Source organism: Strix aluco, chromosome 4 (genome assembly GCF_031877795.1).
Source record: "Strix aluco isolate bStrAlu1 chromosome 4, bStrAlu1.hap1, whole genome shotgun sequence".
NCBI lineage: Eukaryota > Metazoa > Chordata > Aves > Strigiformes > Strigidae > Strix > Strix aluco.
Window position 1 is genome coordinate 38362722 of NC_133934.1, and position 20361 is coordinate 38383082.

Sequence of the window (20361 nt, forward strand, 5' to 3'; positions counted from 1 at the left end):
ACTGGTGGAGTTCGCAGTCCTGAGGGATATGGGTCAGGTGAAGAGTAAAGTCAGGACCTGAATTTTAGGAAAGCAAACTTCCTGCTGTTCAAGTAATTAGTCAATAGGACCCCCTGGGAAACTGCCCTCAGGTACATGGAGCAGAAGGTGGTAGATCTTTAGGAATGCTTTCCATAGAGAGCAAGATCAATTCCCAGGTGTAAGAAATCAGGCAAGGAAGGCAAGAGACCAACATGGCTGAGTCGAGATCTGCTGGTCAAACTAAATGACAAGAAGGAAATGCACAGGCAGTGGAAGCAGGGGCATGTATCCTGGGAAGAGTACAGGGACACTGCCCAGTTTTGTAGGGATGGGTTCAGGAAGGCCAAGACGCAGCTAATCTGAACTTGGTAAGGGATGCAAAGAATAATAAGGACTTCTACAGGCATGTCATCCAGAAAAGGAAGGTCAAACAAAGCATACCCCCCCAATGAGCAAGACTGGTAAACTGGTAACAATGGATGAGGAGAAGATGAGGTACTCAACAACTTTTTTACCTCTGTCTTCACTGGCAACCCCTCTTCCTACACCTCTTGAGTGGATGGGCCACAAGATGGGTAGTGGGGGAGCAAAGTCCCCCCCACTGCAAGACAAGGTCAGATTGATGACCCCCTGAGGAACCTGAACATACATAAGTCTATCGGACCTTATGTATGTTCAGGTGTGTGTATGATGAGATGCAACTCAGAGTCCTCAGGGAATTAGCTGATGTAGCTGCCAAGCCACTCTCCATGATATCTGAAAAGTCAGGTGAAGTCCCTGGTGACTAGAAAAAGGGAAACATGGCACCAATTTTCAAGGGAACTATTGACCTGTCAGCCTCACCTCTGTGCCTGGTAAGATCATGGAACAGATCCTTCCTGAAGCTATGCTAAGTCACATGGAGGACAGGGACATTATTCAAGACAGCCAGCATGGCTTCACCAAGGTCAAGGCCTGACCAACCTAGTGGCCTTCTATGATGGATTGACTACATCAGTGGACAAGGGAAGAATTACAGATGTCATCTATCTGGAATTCTGTAATTATCTGGAATTTGACACGGTCCCCCACTACATCCTTCTCTCTAAATTGGAGAGATATGGATTTGAAGGGTGGATTGTTTGGTGGATGAGGAATTGGTTGGATGGTCACATCCAGTGGGTAGTGGTCAACAGCTCAATGTCCAGATAGAGATCGGTGACAAGCTGTGTCCTTCAGGGGTCCACATTGAGACTAGTACTGTTTAATATCTTAATCAATGACAGACAGTGGGATCCAGTGCACCCTCAGCAAGTTTGCAGATGACACCAAGATAAGTGGTGCAGTTGACACACCTGAGGGATGGGATGCCATCCAGAGGAACCTGGACAAGTTCGAGAAGTGGGCTTATCTGAACCTCAAAGGTTCAACAAGGCCAAGTGCAAGGTCCATCTCACAGGTTTGAGCAATCCCCAGTATCAATACAGGATGGGAGATGAAGGGATTGAGAGCAGCCCGGCAGAGAAGGACTTGGGGGTACTGGTGGGTGAAAAGCTGGACGTGAGCTAGCAATGTGTGCTTGCAACCCAGAAAGCCAACCATATTCTGGGCTGCGTCAAAAGAAACGTAACCAGCAGGTTGAGGGAGGTGAGTCTCCCCCTCTACTTTGCTCTGGTGAAACTCCACCTAGAGTACTGTGTCCAGCTCTGAAATCCTCAGCAACAGGAAAGACATGGACCTGTTGGAGCACCACAGAGGAGAGCCACAGAAACGATCAAAGGGATGGAACACCTCTTCTATGAGGACAGGTTGAGAGAGTTGGCGTTTGTTCAGTCTGGAGAAGAGAAGGCTCTGGGGAGATCTTACTGCCACGTTTCAATACTTAAAGGAGGCTTATAAGAAAGATGGGGACAGTTTTTATCAGGGCTTACTGCGACAGGACAAAGCATAATGGTTTTAAGCTAAAAGAAGGTAGATTCAGACTAGATATAAGGAAGAAATTTTTTACAATGAGGTTGTTGAAACACTGGATCAGGTTGCCCAAAGAGGTGGTAGATGCCCCATCCCTGGAAACATTTGAAGTTGGACTGGACAGGGCTCTGAGCAACCTGACCTAGGTGAAGATGTCCCTGGTAATTGCAGGGAGGTTGGACTAGATGACCTTTAAAGGTCCCTTCCAACCCAAACTATTTTCTGATTCTCTGATTTGTTGAACATTTTGAAGCTAGTCTTTAAGGCCTCAGCCACTATCATATGCTACTTGCAATTCAGACACCATATATTCCATGTAACCAAAATGCATCAGACAGACTAGGTTTGCCAGAATTCGTCAGCCTGGAAAAATCTAAATCTGGAGTCTGCTTGACAGGTATCTAGACATTCACATGTGGTATGGAGAAAATCATCTGGCAATAATTGATTCATTATTTCTTCTAATACAAAGATTAGGGGATATTAAATGAAGCTACAGTGTGACAGGCTCAAAACAAACAAAGAGGGTGTATCTTCTCACACAAATAATTAAGCTGTGAAAGAGTTAGACCCATCCATGGAAAAATGGATGGCAGTGGATTTGGAAGTGGATTTAGATACCTATGTGGAAGTAGGCTGGGAGCTGTCAATATATATTTTCCCTGTTTTCATACTATTCCCTAGGTATTCATAATTGATCAAACACAATATTGTGCAAGACAGAGCTTTGATCTGATCTCAGTACTGTAAGATTTTCATGTGTTTATGCTGTACATCAGTTTTTCATATAGCTAATCTGCAAAGATATACCAGGGGAGACACAGTCCTACTGGTATCCTGACAGAATTCAAGAACATTTTTTACTGAACCACTCTGTAGTTTTATTGTAGCTGTATTTTCAGATGCAGCATTTAACAGATTTAAACAGCAGATTCAGCCTCAACTGCATACTCAGAATTCAATTTTTTCATGACTTCTAAAATCAAACATAATCTAGTGCAGTTTTCAATTTGCATTTCTGGTTTCTTAAGTACATAAGCTTCATCTGAATGTCCACAAAATGTCTGAATAAACTTATTGTGGTTTTATTGTCTTATTTCTTTCACTGGCACCTTTCCCATGGAGAAAGAGAATGGAGTACCATTACAATAATATATTTTTTTTTAATTCTGTTTTTTTATTATTGTAGTAACAGTTCCAGGCAAGAGAGGACAGGGACATGGTGAAAATTATACATTAACATATCAAATCTCATTGTATTGTCTCAGGCATTTAATCGTAAATCAAACTGCCTCACTATATATTTAGCAATATAAGACTTCATAAAGCATTAGGTCTAAAAGCTATGAATGATAGGTTTAATTTTGTTTACCATTAAGGGGAAGTTTATGACTTATTCATCCTTGTTACTTCTTCCTGTACATAAGTATATATTCATTTTTAAAGGAAAGATCGCAGTTGAACTCAAACTACCAGACTAAGCTCAGTCTTAAATTGATATGTCACCTAAAGATACACAGAATTAAAGACAAATTAAATGCAGAAAAAAACTAGACCTGCTGCATTTAATTTAAAAGATTCTGTGTCAAATAAGCACAAATAATGACATAACCATTCCACAGAAATAAAAAATAATTATGGGGAATATGCAGAGTGACAATAAACAATACATATGACATGTCACCAGTTGTCATACTATCAATATAGCATGTTCACATTTCAAGTGCTGTAAAACATTAAACATCTGTTTATTGCTTTTCATAAATGATACCATTTTCCTTAGCTCTTCTGAAAATTGTCACTTATACTACTTCAAATAAATTATTTTGAAGTTTCTTAAAAACACTTGTTAGCTTTGAAGATTGCAGGAATATCTAAATATTTAATTCATGAAATTATTTATTCAGTAATCATAGACGAATCAGAACAAACACAGCACCTCATTAAGAATTTGCTTTTGTTAATCAGTATTTTTTATTTGATATTATTACTGAACTTTCTCTTCTTGGAAAATGGTATCATGGGGCACTAACTCTTCACTTAATTTTTTTTCCTATAAGTCTTTTAAGTTTGCTTCTGATGTAGAGCTATTGAATTCCATCATAAAATCCTGTTGATAACCTATGTAGTACCTCATTAGGCCACACTGTTCCTTGACTCCCAAGAAGAGCAACATAAAGAGGATATACTGTTTTACAGTACCTCTCTGAATGAGACCTTTAGTGTGAAATAAAACAAAGATATATATTTTTCAAACTTGGCAAGTATTTGAAGGCACCGGTATGAATGAAAACACAAATGTACAGCACCTTAAGGGATTGTGGATCAAAACCCTCTTGGGGTTTTCCCTGAAGTTCTATGACCAGCCATCTCTTTCAGTTGATCTTTTCAAATATTGGAAGAATTTTTTCAACCATCTAAAAAAATCCTAACTTCAAAAGATCTGTAAAGACAATGTTATGTCTTCAAGTAATGAAAGAAGTTTGAAACGGTTTCATCTAACAAAATGGGTACTTTTTTGTAATATTTTTGTAAAAAAAAATCTATAACATATTCCTGGTGAGAACACTCTTACAATCTTTGTTATGTACAAGATTCATAAATATCACTGCTTACATTTACAGGACAATGACACCACAATATGTTTAGATGAAACTTTTTTTAAGATAAAACTGCTTTAAAGCCAAAATGCCATGAAAAATAATCCACTTTACGTATAAATGTATATGTGACTGAACAGTCTGAATAGCAGAGATCTACATATAGAGAGTGAAAGAGAAATAAAATACAAAACAAGTTAATTTCACAAGAAAAGAGGTGCCAGGGTGATTAATTTGCTTTGTTCATACAGCACTTAGAATATATACAATAAAAAACTTGTTTGCAAATGTTTACTCTATCAAAAACATCATTAGACTATACTTCCTAGGCAGCATGTGGAGTAAACTAATGCATACACAGTCTGCAGGTGTTGATTGGACAACTCAGTTCAAAATGAAAATAACACAAACATTGCTACATCTAAACTGTCCCCTTTATACTCTAGAACTAGAGTTAATTAATTCCAGAGGGACAAAGAAATACAGAAAATTTAAGATCCACCGAAAAATACAGTCTGAAAAGCAAAGAAATGGAAAAAAATAGGCACTACTGGAGCTTATATAAATTCTGGGTGTTGTCTCGGCCTATAACAATGAAGTTTCCCAAGGTATTTGCTGTAAGTACAAACTTAAACTAGCTTTTACAGAACAGTATATGCAAATAAATACTCAGATTTACTGCTCCAGCTACAAGCTTGATATTCCTTAATGCTGGACAAGTCCACCTACACGGCTTGCAGAAACTTTTCATAATATAAATAGAGAGAAATATTTTATTTGGTGAATTAAAGAAGATATTATTGATGATTAAAACCCTTTGACTCTTTTCAAAGTATAATGCTGAGAACAGAATATTTTTCTCCATCTTTGACAAGGTAACCTCCTCTGCATAGAGGTGGGTTCTTTCTTATGTTGCTATTATTTAGCTGTCTGTAGACAATTTCATACTATTTTGGTCTGACATTTTGCTCTGGTTCAAAATAAAACACTTTGTTTTAAAACACACCTGCATGATTCCTGGGAGAATTATGTCCACTGGTATTTTTCAGTGACTGAAAGTTAGGCATGTGTCTTTAAAACATCAACCATAGTTGTACTAAGTTTACAGTTGCACTTGCTAATATGTTAAATAGGTCACTATGTTTCTTAGTCTAACAACCAGCTAGTTCAACAGTGTCAGAAAGTCAGGAAAAAAAAGTCCTATTGACCTTTTTCTGACAGTTTTCAAATAGGAACCATTCTGAACATAGGAAACGATTACTATTAGCATGCTTTACACACACACCTTGAAGCACACAAAAACTACAGTAATCCTTCTAAACACCTTAGAATCTTAAAAATCTAAAAGGGATTGTTAGAGTTGAAAATGTGTGAATGTGATTATTGTTAGCTCATGAAACTAACTAAGCAAACAACTGTGTGCCAGGAAATCTGTAACTAATGTTCCCACCCTTTTTTTAGGATGCAGAAAATAGTCAAATCCTAGCTTTGTGGGCAGAATAGTAATGCCTTTTTCTACCACTGAATGAAGTAGCTAAAAGCCAAATGTGGTTTGTATTAACTAGTTTTTAGCCACAGTCAGGATATTTCATGTGAAAGGCAATGCCCCCCAGTGAACACAAAAGGTTTTCTAAGTTTTAGTCTGATTCCTTCTCAGTCTTAACCTTTATGCTTTGGTATCTTCATCTGTTATAACTCAAAGAAATTCAAAATAGAAGAGTCAGACAAACAGGAGATACAGACAGCATTTTTAGTACCGATTTATATATCATGCAAATTTGCATGTTTTTTGCTGTTTTTTAACAATACCTGTATAATTCAAACAATACCTGTATAACAGCTGTACCTACTGGACAGTTTTTCAATTTTCTTCTCTGAATATGACAGAATCTAATTTTCAAATGCTGGCTGTGCCATGACTAACAATGTCTTTTAGCATTTTACCATTATCGCATTAGCATTACTGTAATGAATACTGAAGAGATTAAGACTTTTCCTCTTTACTATATGTTTTTAGTTGTGATTGGAAGGAGTGTTCATGCTGAAATAATCTGAAGGGTAGGGCTATGCCTTGTCAGACATTTCATTTCCACTTCTGGGTCCATGTTACTATGTCAGCTGTCACAGTGGCATCTTAAAACCTTCCTGGTACTGTGGAAGTCAAGTTTTATACTGTTTTTAACACATACTTGACACATGGACACAGAAAAGTCTGAACTGAGTCTCAGTTTGTCCAGTTTTCTACCTCTGACAGTGGATATTAACAGATGCATATAGAAATATGTGTACAGTAATTCCTCCCTGGCATGCCTTTCAAGCTTCTGCAAATCCCTAGCACATAAATTCCTGAGCTAGAAATTAGACTAATCCCTTTTTGAATTCATCTATGATTTTGGCCTCCATAACATCATCTGGCAATGTGTACTACAATTTAATTATGTCATAATATCTTAACCACAGATGCTATTTCTTTGGCTTAAAATTTCATTAGTTTCATTAAGTGTCTGTCCCCTTTGAAAAAATGAAAACAAAGTATTTCAGAACATGTGGATTTGTTTACTAAAAAAGGTACACTCATGTTGTGCCTGACATAATGTACACTAACCTCATATATCACTGTCTTCTTCCTCTTCTAACCTTACCCTTGCATGATTATGGTCATGGATGACCTACGGTATATAAATTTAAAAAAAACCCCAAACAAACAAACAAAACCAGAATTAGAAATCATTAGAAGTGATCTCTTAGCTGTACTAGAAATAGGAAAGAACAGAGATGATGAAGTGACTCAGCCTTGTCCATACTGAAGATAAACACTGCCACTATTCTGAGGCATTACTTTGAATATGACTGAGTGTATTCCTGAAATGGGTAAAAAGCAATAACACTATCCCTGATGACCAATACAAGCTTCTTCCCACTGCTATGCTGGGTATGAAGGTGGACATGGCTCAAGAACCAATCTTCATTTCTTCAATATGATCTCTGTAACTCTGTTATGGAAGCAGAAGACTACCACAGAATTACAGAAATGTTGACTGGAAGGGATACCTGCAGGCCACCTATTCCTATCTCTTGCTTAGAGCAGAAGTTGTTCAATCACTAGATGAGGTGATAGATGGGTCTAGACAAATCCTGAAGAACTCAGAGGGTAGACACTTCTGTATCATCCCCAGGTAACAATTCCAGTGCTGCACCACCCTTCTAAGGGAAAGTATTTTCTGCCAACCTATTCTGAATCTCCCAAGGAGCAAACAGTGATCATTATACCTCATAGTCTACCAGTATGGGGAATAGTTTGGCTCCATCAGCTCTGAAGCTGCCTATCAAATAGCTGTAAGTTTTTCTTAGATGTCCCCTTAGTTTCCTTTTCACAAAACTAAAAAAAGCCAGCTCTCTCAACCTCACTTCCCAAGTCATCTGGGCTCCTAACCACCTGACTTAAGGAAAGCATAAAAAGGCTAACAGCTACTTTTTCATTTATTTTGTGCTAAATATGATGCCCTGAGCCTAAACCTGAAGACAGTGATATCTTATGGTTTTGCATGGAATGCAGCATATTTGGATGGGATTTCTATGAAACTCTACTTTAAAACTGGCTTCTTAGAGATCCTTCCAGGAAGCAAAGATAACTGCAAATCTGAGGCAAAATCAGCATCTTCCTCCATCACCACTACATTCTTTAAATGGAATCTTTCCTTAACCGCTGCAGATAAATAACAGTAATGTCCAGGAAAAATCAGTGTAATTTCTTTATGTTATCACTCACTCCAAGTATTGTACTCGGACATTTCTCTTCACTTCATGAATTGTCATCAACTATTACCTTTCCTTCCTCTTGACCCTCTAATTCTCTTTATCTTCTCCTGCAACTACCCCCTTCCCTCTCATTTCACTATTCTTGAAAAAGCTCTCTTCCCCCTTAATTCAGAATTAGTTCCTCCACTTAAAATGCATGAATCTCTCAAAAACCTCAAAAATAGGAAGCAAAAATTACTGATTGACTCCTTTCCCACAAATCTGCAGTTAAAATTTCAGAACAGTAGCATCTTGCATAATAATGTAGTAGTTCTGGTTTAAGGTGGTGACAAGTCTAAATAGTCAATAACGACAGCCTTTCAGTTGTTTTGCTTTAGAAGACATAGACTTTTTCTAACCCTTTTTCTGTGCCAAACCCCCAAGTTAGAGGAAGAATGCTTGTCCTGGTTTAACCAGGATAGGGCTAATTTTCCCCAGCAGTGGGGGGGGAGCTCTAGCCAGGTTATTCAGATACCATGCAGACGTCACATCCTGGCTCGTCACATTTCCTGGCGCAGGGAGCGCGGTGCACTCGTGGTTTTGTACATCTGCTCCTCTCACTGCTGTATTTGGTAGCTATTTTTGCTCTGTTCATTGCTATCACTATTACTGTTATTGTTGTTGTTTGTTGTGTTGCTGTTGCTCTGTTGTATTAAACCTTTCCTTATCTCAGTCTCGGGGCTTTGTGTTTCACTCCCTTTGTGGGGGAGGGGTAGTGGCCGCGTGGTCTCAGACCCCGGCAGGGGCTAAACCGTCACAATGCTTAAGCAGGGGTGTTCAGTATCAAATGAGAAGCAAACACATTTGTTACTGTTTAGATAATCTCAAGCTAAATTATTCAAAGTCTACATTCCACTGGTGTTTTGATGTTAATATTTTTAAAGTTAGTTAAATGTGGTATGCAAACAAAAGCAGGTTACATACCTACTCATTTTGACATCTTTCAGCATGTGAAATTGTATTTTTAAATAAATTTAATAAAATCCAATTGAAGAATAGGATATGTCTTCATTTATAGACTGTAATGTACAGACTGCTTTATTTACTTCATGTACAGACTGCCTTAGGATTCTATTTTTAAAATAATTTACCATAAACAGAACATGAAGAAGTCAGCTTTAACCTCACTAACCTTAGGGTCATGACAGCTTTTGTAAATATGTTGAGATTGCAGGTATAACTTTTTCAAAATAAAACTGGGGATTCTTTTTTATTGAATTGACAGAGATAAGAACAGTTATTCATGGAACAGGAATTTATGACGTAGTAGGGGCTTGTCCTCAGTTCAGGAAAAATTTTCAACTATTACCTTGCAATTGTTCTTACAGAGGAACAACAGTAGAATGGAAAATGCAAAAACTATGCATAATGTTATTACTCTTCTTAGTTTTAAGTTTCAATTTGAGAAAAAAAAAATATTATTTTATCCACTTAGTTTCATCAGTAATATTGCTCTCAGGAACATGCTTTTCAACGAAGAGTGTAAGAGATGGCAGACTGCTCAGACTCACTAACAATTCTGTGTTCTATTTTGTGTTTAGTAGAAAGTGTGGTTTTGGGACAGATTTTACATTGAGTCTGCTCATACTTTTTCCACTCACAGATACCTTGTCTTCTATTCCCTCCTAGCAGGGTGATTTCAAATCTCACCCAACAGATATTTATGTTTTATATTCCATGTGTTCTTATTTGTGGTAAGTGTGCTAAACTTAAGGTGGATGAGACATGCAGATTGTACTCTTGCCTATGTTCTTTCTCATGTTCAATCAAAGATAGCCTAATTCTGAAATCTTCACTTACCTTCCCTCCGCACAGAGTAGTGGAACTCTTACCACCATGTCTACCAAAATGCTCAGGACACTTACACTAGAAAATTACTACCATTTCCACTTCCCACAGGAACTAAAAGCCTGCTGAAGACCACTATGTCACACTGAGCATATGCTGGCTCTCCTGTAACAGAGAGTATTAAGGTTTATCATGCTTCCAGGCTGCATTCTGGCTAATCTTGATTACACTGTGTGACCACATACCTGAGCTTCTGTCACAACCCAGCTCATCAGAGTCAACCATGAATTCATAAGGATCAACTTTGTGAGCTCCATCCTAAAAATAAATTTTGTCATATGGAAATAAACTCCACTACTGCAGCTATAATTATCCTTATTTGATACATGAAGAATGAGAGACAGAGAAGCTAAACAACTTTTAAAACAGTCAGTGAGAGGTGTCAGAGTGTATGAAACTGTGAAGCTCTACATACCACTTAAACTCCTTGGTCGCCTAAACCATTTCACTCTCTTCTCTCCATGATAGAAAAGCTTTATGCTTTCTATTTTACCGGTGTTTGGATTCTTGCACAATTTTGTATCACAATAGTATCTGTAGTCTTCCTTTCTCATTTAAGAGTAGCTTCCAGATATTACTGTTTGTCCCTGAATTTTTCTTTCCGTTAATTTTTCTTCCTTTAGCCCATATTTCTGTGCCTTTCTTAAGTCTTAAATCTATGTGCCCAGTGCAACCAGGACACCTCTCTCCCAGAGTGCTGAACTGCCACTACAGCAAATAGGACCTTTCAGTGCAGGTCTGCTGATGGCCCCACGAGAAATGCTGCAATGATTCTTTACATGCTGATTCAGCACAGCTGGGGAGAGGCAGCCAAGAAGAAGCGGGAACAAACAATTTGCATTAAACATAAGAAGTGGAAGATTACAGACCACTAGGGGGTATCAAACCCCGTGATGTTATCATGTTCGTGATCCTTGTACAGCTTTTCCATTAATATAGTACTTTCATGATGATCTTTGTGCTATAAGAATCAGAACACTGTTTCAAGAATGTTATAGGATGACCCAGGATGAAAATAATGAGAAAAATAGGCAAAGGAAAAAAAGAACGGTTCTGAAGTCTATTGTATTTCAGATTTTACAGCTACAATTTTTTAAGTTTTATATATAACACATCAAAACATATAATATAAGACAAGGAAGGGAAAAACAAATCACTCTTAAAAATATGCAACATAACATAGCAATAAATATCAGGCTACTGATTAGTGATATAAGCCTTGGATGAATTATCTAGGAGAGGACAAAGGTAATGTCTTGTCTCAGCCACTAAAATCGTCCATTGACTGCCTACTACTAAGAGAACTGTTATATGTTATTACTAAATCAGTACAAACCTATAATTTAAATGTGTTTTGAAAAAAACCCTAAGGTATTATAAAATACTGGTGGAAAGACAGGCAACAGTATACTCCATAAATACGCATTTAGAAAGTAATTCGTCACTAGATAGCAAGACAGAATACAGTCATAAGCAAACTTTATAACTGATAAAACACAATAAGGCTTAGAGCCCTGTAAAAGGGCTAGTAAATCTGAGTAGGTGATAGTGTGAAGTATGAGTACTTTCTAATACTATACAATACTTGAAATGTGGGCCATATATTCATTAACGTTTCATCCGGTGCTTTTAACAGTATTTGGATCAGCAAACTGCTTATGTAAAAAAAATAAATATAAATAAAAAAATCCAGCATAATATGAGGCAGGGAGGGGGAATAGAAGAGAAAACATTTCATCACTTATGCTACTATTCTGAATACATTTACTTTTAATTTAATATTTGCTATTTGTGGTCTTGTGCTCTCTTTGAGAATTAAGTATTGTTAAACTCCTTTAATTTCAGTCTCTTTCCTGGTAGTACATCTGCCTTCACAGAAGAGGAAAAGAAGCTTCAGCCACCAAATAGTCTTCTTTCACCTTCTTTTAGAAAGTACCTTTATCTGTTTGAAGAAACTTAGAAAACTGGGTCCTGATGTGTACTGGAATTTTTGGGGTCTGGTTTTCACCTTCAGAAATCTACTTGAACTAATAAAGCTTGTAAAAACAAATTGAAAATTAAAAAAAAAAAAATCCTTACTAACATTGCATTAAAAATAGAACTGTTTTATTTTTCTACAAAAAAAAAAAAAAAGAAAAAACACGTTATGCTAGAACCATTTTTAAACAATGCAATTACACAAGCTGTAGCAGAACTTAAAGTGGAAACTTTAAAGACTGGTTTGTTGTTTTTTTTTTTTTTTACTGAAAGCTCTGATAATGGGAAACAACTAAATATTTTAACACAGAAATCATTATTAAACTTTTTATCTGTAGAAAAAGTACTAATAAGTACTAAAAAGTACTAAAGCCCAGCTGGAAATTAATCTGGCTTCAGCAATCAAAGACAAAAAGAAATGTTTCTCTAAGTATGTAAGCAGCAAAAGAAAGACCAGAGAGAGCCTCCATCCGTGCTAGACACAGGAGGAAACATGGTAACAAGTGATGAGGAAAAGGCTGAGGTGCTTAATGCCTTCTTTGCCTCAGTCTTTAATAACAAGTTATTGAGGGAATCCAGCCTCCTCAAGAAGAAGACACAACTGGGAGAATGACCCCCCTGCATTCCAGGAGGAGACAGTCAGTGACCTACTGCATCACATAGACACACACAAGTCTATGGGACTGGATGGGATACACCCGAGGGTGCTGAAGGAGCTGGCTGGGGTGCTCGCCAAGACGCTTTCCATCATTTACCTGCAGTCCTGGCTGACCGGGGAGGTCCCGACAGATTGGAAATTGGCCAATGTGATGCCCATCTATAAGATGGGTCGGAAGGATGATCTGGGAAATTACAGGCCTGTCAGCTTGACTTCAGTGCCTGGGAAGCTGATGGAGCAGCTCATCCTGAGTACCATCACACAAGGTGTGCGGGACAACCAGATGATCAGGCCCAGTCAACATGGGTTTATGAAAGGCAGGTCCTGCTTGACAAACCTGATCTCCTTCTACGATGGGGCGACCTGCTTATTGGATGAGGGAAAGGCTGTGGACGTTGTCTACCTTGACTTCAGTAAGGCCTTTGACACCATTTCCCACAGCATTCTCCTGGCAAAACTGGCTGCTCACGGCTTGGATGGGCACATGCTTCGCTAGGTAAAAAACTGGCTGGATGGCCGGGCCCAAAGAGTTGTGGTGAATGGAGTTAAATCCAGTTGGCAGCCGGTCACGAGTGGTGTCCCCCAGGGCTCGGTTTTGGGGCCACTCCTGTTTAACATCTTTATTGATGATCTAGACGAGGGGATCGAGTGCACCCTCAGTAAGTTTGCAGACGACACCCAGTTGGGTGGGAGTGTTGATCTGCTCGAGGGTAGAGAGGCTCTGCAGAGAGATCTGGACAGGCTGGAGCGATGGGCTAAGGCCAACTGTATGAGCTTCAGTAAGGCCAAATGCTGGGTTCTGCACTTTGGCCAAAACAACCCCCAGCAGCGCTACAGGCTTGGGGAGGAGTGGCTGAAGAGCTGCCAGTCAGAGAGGGACCTGGGGGTGTTGATTGACAGCCGGCTGAACATGAGCCAGCAGTGTGCCCAGGTGGCCAAGAAGGCCAATGGCATCCTGGCTTGTATTAGAAATAGCGTGGCCAGCAGGGACAGGGAAGTGATCTTACCCCTGTACTTGGCACTGGTGAGGCCGCACCTCGATTACTGCATTCAGTTTTGGGCCCCTCACTACAAAAAGGACATTGAATGACTCGAGCGTATCCAGAGAAGGGCAATGAAGCTGGTGAAGGGTCTGGAGCACATGTCGTATGAGGAGCGGCTGAGGGAACTGGGGTTGTTTAGTCTGGAGAAGAGGAGGCTGAGGGGAGACCTCATCGCCCTCTACAACTACCTGAAAGGAGGTTGCAGAGAGCTGGGGATGAGTCTCTTTAACCAAGTGATAAGTGACAGGACAAGAGGGAATGGCCTCAAGTTGTGCCAGGGAAGGTTTAGACTAGATATTAGGAAGCATTTCTTTACAGAACGGGTTGTTAGGCGTTGGAATGGGCTGCCCAGGGAGGTAGTGGTGTCCCCATCCCTGGAGGTGTTTAAGAGTTGCGTTGACATAGGTATATGGTGTAGTTGGGAACTGTCAGTGCTAGGTTAACGGTTGGACTGGATGATCTCCAAGGTCTTTTCCAACCTAGATGATTCTGTGATTCTGTAATACACTTTGTCAACATGATTGGCAATTACTTTCTTATTATTTTTAAAGGCAGAATTATTGTATTGTTCAACTACATGTCTAGTTATTTTCGAAGCTCTGAACATTTACATAATATCTGTTTTATGAGAGAAATTCAGCAGAAATAGTAGACAATCTCTGTAATGCTTGTCCTTTTTCGTCTAGTAGTTCATAGGCATTCAGAGGTTCCAGAAATAGTTATGTACTTGTGTTCCTCAGTAAGGCTATTTATTTTCTTTTTTTCCCCTACAAACTTCATTGGAGGTATTATCTTAAAAGCAGATTTTCATTTGATTAGGGAGTACATCTTTTTATTTCATTCAAGAATTTTAATAGAAAGGATTTAGCCTGTCTCTTCTAACCTCAGAGAAAGAAAAAAATCTGATTATTTGTACAAATTCAAATAATAATTTAAATCAATTTTTTCAGTATTAAAATATATAATCTCTTTCTTGATTATTGATAAAGAATTTTGGCCTATAATCACAAAAGCTGTGCAGAACTTTCTCACTTTTAACAGCAACAGTTTCAGCAGTTTCCAAACCACTGAGGAACATTTTGGCTCCTAATGTAAGATACGATCTTTCTGGAGATATGCAATCTTATAAAACAAAGACATTATTAATGTTTAGAGATGCAGAACCATTTAAAAAATGCAGCAAAACTGCACTGTTACACTTCATCTGGTATATGAAACTTTTCAAGGGCATATATCTGAGTTGCTTTTCAAAATCACAGTGTCTACCTGATATCAATCAAAACCTCATTTCACATTGTGATTTTACACTTTCTTAAGTTCCTGGACTTGTTATACTAAATGCACATATGTTGAGTTATATGTAGCAAGAGATTCTGTTCCTCAGGGAAATGTTTTAACAATTAAGTTTTTGAAATACTTTCAACTACAAAAATCCTGGGATAATTAAAAAGCTTTTCCAACCCCCTGGACTGCGTTGTTTACTTTTCATCTGCATAGTGCACAAAGTTAATTGTTTAAATATTTCTTTCATTCAGAAAATCCAAGACCTTTCTGTTTTGGAAAATGAAAGATCAATTCCCCTAAACACCGTTACCTCTAGGATTTTTGCCTAGATCTCTGCCCATCCTACCATATGTAACAAGAATATTCACCATACCATGCTATACATTAATAAATTGTTCCAAGGCTTTTGGAAATACAGCTTCTCTCAATCAGTGTGTCAAATTACTGTCTCCTTTTAAAAGCACTTAACTGGTTGTACTTAAAAGCTTGGTAAACCTTTTATCATAGGACTACAGATTTTAAAATCTATTGAAAATGACCCTGATAACAAAGACTAAATAGACAGTAGCTGTGCAATTAAAAATTACTTTTTTCCAAGATTTACAATTTGTTGCATTCCTTAATGGAAAAAATTAGAAAAAATACAGGATGATTAGAAGATCACTGAGGAGAGAACACAACTTCTGCAGGAGAGCCAACTCATAGTTTAGGACCCTTCTGCCTAGAAGAATAGTAAATGAGATGAAGTATAACAGGTCTCTGGGAAATCAATACTGGTATTCACTGATTTTTGAGATAAAATTATCAAATAAAAGCCGAAAAAGAAAGGAGATGTAGTTGTGTAAACAGGTCACAGTTAAACTGAGAAAATCACTGTAGCTATGTGTTCTGGAAGTCAAAACTTTATTGATGGGGTTGAAAACCTATGAGAAATTCATGAAATAAAGCCTTCGAAACATAATCTTCAGCTTGGGAAATCCCTGAGCTATGGACTGCCACATGCCAGAATATTTCACTTTCTGCTTGATCTGTTCCTTATTTTTCCTAGGCATTTTTGACTGGCCACTATTGGAGACAGGGCATCAGACTAGGGGGTGCTTTAATCAAACTGAATATAGCTATTATTTTCTTCTTGTGTAGAAAAATCAAGATTTTGAGGAGACTAAAATTTTTTTTTCTATTTTTTTACAATTTTCATTTTGCACATACTATACAAAACATTCATTTACATTAAAAGTGACTAAGGTAAAATATATGCCCTAATTTCCTACTAACTGTTGCTTCATTAAACACCAGAATATCATTGTGTAGCTTACTGTTTCATTTCCTCTGATGCCAACAGAAGTCTGACCTATCACCAGAGGTCAGGAGCAGGGGGTACTGGTACACCATAATGAGAAAGAAGTTAATTGTTGATATTTTACTTCTAGGATAAAATTCACTGAAGTCAACAGTATTGCCTTACTGTGACTGATGATAGATTGCACTTCAAAAAATCAACTAGGCAAGCAAAGCTTTTCAAGACAGAATTGAAATTATTGGTATCTTAAAGAGCTAGTTTTTCTTCCTGAGCCGTACTTAGCCCTTTGTTTTTTGAAGTATTAGATTATTTATCAGGTAAGATGCCCCACATCCCTAGCAGAACACCTTTGTCTTTTGAAAGATAAAAAAGGGATTTCAGGAAAATACTGTTAATAAAGAGAGTAATAAAATGATCCCTTCACTCCTCAACAAACTTCCTTTACATACCCTTAACACACAAGTACTTCACCTAAATTAATTGACAGGGAAAAAAATTTTTTTTTGAAGTTAACCAAATACTATGACTTACAGAAAACTGTTTGACCTCATGAAAGATACTGTATACACAAAATGGTAACTCCAATGTCAACATTCTATTTTTAATATAATCCACATAATAGTGAAGAATTGGAAGTGAATTTTAAGCAGGAGTGTCACTGCTAACTCTCTGAACACCCCTTTCCCTCTCTGTAGTACTGAAGACATATACATTTGTAATGACAGGGTTAATACCTGACAGCTTTTCTAGCATTTAGTGTGTGGTTTCAACTTTCTTCAGAAGAAACGTCATATGTGTACATTTTAAAATCTATACTGACTGATAAAAATAATCAAATGCTGTTGTCTTTTCCCAACTGGAAAACAACATTCACTGCACTTCTATTTTATTTGTTTGATGTGTTTCAGCTACAGTTCTCAATTTTTAAAGTACAATCTAAAATCTAATGAAACATCACTGTAAAATTACACATAATATCTAGACTGACCTCTCAGATCAGTTTGCTGTTTCTGAGTCTGCTACTAATATAACTAATGTGTTAGTGGATGGGGAGAGAAGACAAAAATTACAATCAGTTTTGCTCTTGCTTGCCAATTTTAAGAGATTTTAAAAAGTTGAGCCTAAGCTACTTTAGCTTCCAGGGAAGACAGCAATCTTCTTCCTTTGAGCGTCAATTGGCTAATCTTCCAGTCAGGAAGGGTTTTCCAGATAAACCAGTGACTTCTTTCCTGTTTAGCTCTAAGTCTTAGCAATACCTGAGAATTAGGCTGGTTTTTTTCTTCATAGTTATTTAAAAAACATACTAATAGTTAATAATTTTGTTCTTGCAAAGGGGGCAACAGAGAAGGCTGGAAGCTCAGAGAACAGACTGAAAAACAAAGCAGTCTTTAAACTGCCCAGCTGCTCTATTTGCTACTAGCAATTTTCTCAGACTGTCTACTTTCACTTCACTTTAAGAGAACTGTGCTTACTTGATCCTGCTCATCTAGTATTGTGAAATATGGGAAAACAACAGACCACATTCACCAATGCCACATGTCAGGGATGACTGCATCTATGGTATTCTTCCATTCACCCACTGGCAGGAAATTGTGCAGAACAATACTCCATTCCCTCACTGTGGGAGAGGAAAAGTGGTATGCATCACATAATTCTTATGATTCCTAATCAAATATAGTCATGCCAGCAGAATTTTCTGATACTGTTTCAGTTACATCAGCTACATAGCTTGCTTTGTGACGACTAAGTTTATGAAACCATTCCATATGCCTGTTTGCTGAGTTAGCTTGTTATACTACCACCAGTATTGCTACGTGCAGTACAGTTGCATTTACATGGGTAAAGGACCCATACTGAACTAGTCAACACCATAAAAAATTATGCAAATCCTTCTCCAAAAATCAGCAATGAAGTTTTCATGAGGTTGCCTACCAAGGGTAATACTTATTTTAATTCTGAATCCCCTGCACAAGAAATTAGGACAAATGAGTCCTTCAACAGTAACAAAGAATCCTTTTATTAAGCTTCAAGATGGCAGCAAAATAGTGTCTGCTTTCTTAATAAGCTAACAAAGGGGTTAATAAAACCATGCTGTCAGTCATTAAATACTGCAAAACAGTCTCACATTGATGTTGCAATTTTTAAATTTCATCCCTCTCACCCTCATACATTTTTGAAATCTAATTTTTTGTGTTCGAGGCCTTGCTAACACAAATCTAATGAAGTGAAATATAGGCCTACATTTATTCCCAACAAGTGGATCTTCAACTCACTTTTTAGCAGCAAAATAGAAATAACAAAGGAGAAATATCCAGGTTTTCAAGTTGTTAAAAATATTTTCACTACTAGCTTTGCCTTACAACAAAAATTGCTCATGCTGTGTTCTGAATATCACACCTGTACAGCATTTTCTCCATACTGTTGTGCAATATTTGAGTTATTTATAATATAAAAGTTTAAATAATTACTGCTGATCATGTGACATCACCAGTATATTTTATCGTATTTAGTATTTTCAGAAAGCCAAGGAAGTCTTCACATATGGGGAGAATAAGAGTGATACCACAGAAAGATAAGGTTAGACAGAAATATATATCAAGTGTTTGTAATAGTAACATGTAGAACAGATATAAGAAAAACCTGGTAATTATCACAACATAAAGGTAGTTGAGAATAGCAAAATTAGTCTAAAATGGCAATAATATTTAACAAGGAAGGTGCAGAGGTACCAGGTAATTTTGAAAAATCACCAAGAACTCTATGTTCTACAATAGTAATCTAAACAAAAATTGGTTTGCTCAATTTTATAATGGCTAATATTACCCTACTACAATGATAGTCATTATACTATAACAAATACTATATTACTATAATACAATTATATAATTACATAAAGAAAAAGATCTTGTAAAAATCCATATAGATTTTTGTTTCATTAGATATTATAAAGAGTAGACAACCCTGTAATTTTCATTTGTAGCAATACTATAATATTAGAAAAATAAATTTGGCAACGTACTGGGGAGTGCTGCTATCTCATAGCACAGTATGTGTCAGACTTGCACACATGCTGCAGCAGTGGTGAATACATGCTAAGTATGATGTGCTTTGCATGTGTAAAATTCACAGCAAACACACAGAGGACTGAATACTACAGTCAATGTGCAGGGGTCCGCCATACTGAGAATAGATTAAGACCTCTGTCCTATCAACCAGAGCTGGCTCATAATACACATATATGTGTTGCAAACATCATCCAATATGCATAATATGGACATACTATTACTTTTAACCAACTGTGAATATACAGTATACTAAGCATTTGATATATAGTATTACCAACTTGTGTCCGCTATACAGCAAAACACTTTGCTATATGCTTGACTTTTTACATGTGAGTAGTCCTGCTAAGTTCCACTGAATTGCTATTAAGAATAAAGCTTTAAAATTTTAAAATAAAACATAACGCTATATGCAATTTATTGACTCAATCATGATGTTTAAAGGCAAATTTCATACTGCGTGCTTGTACTCATCACTTCCACAGTCAAGCATACCTACGTATCTGTTGATGCAAACTGGTTTTCTTAAAATTCTACAGTTTTTACAGAAACTAATATTGTACTGGTACACAGTATTGTCCCTGAAAATCCAATCTAGAAAGCCATTAATGCTATAAAAGTCTTCCTCAGAGAAATATTTATTCAGATATCATTTAAGGAATTGAATGCCTCTTTTAACTTAGCAAGAGATTAACAATGAATTTCTCAAGGGGTTGTGATATGAAAAGATTTTAATCAATTCTTGCATTCCACAGCAGGACTGGTTAAAAAAAAAAAAAAAAAAAATTAAATGGATTTGCCCTAGAAGGACAAAATATGA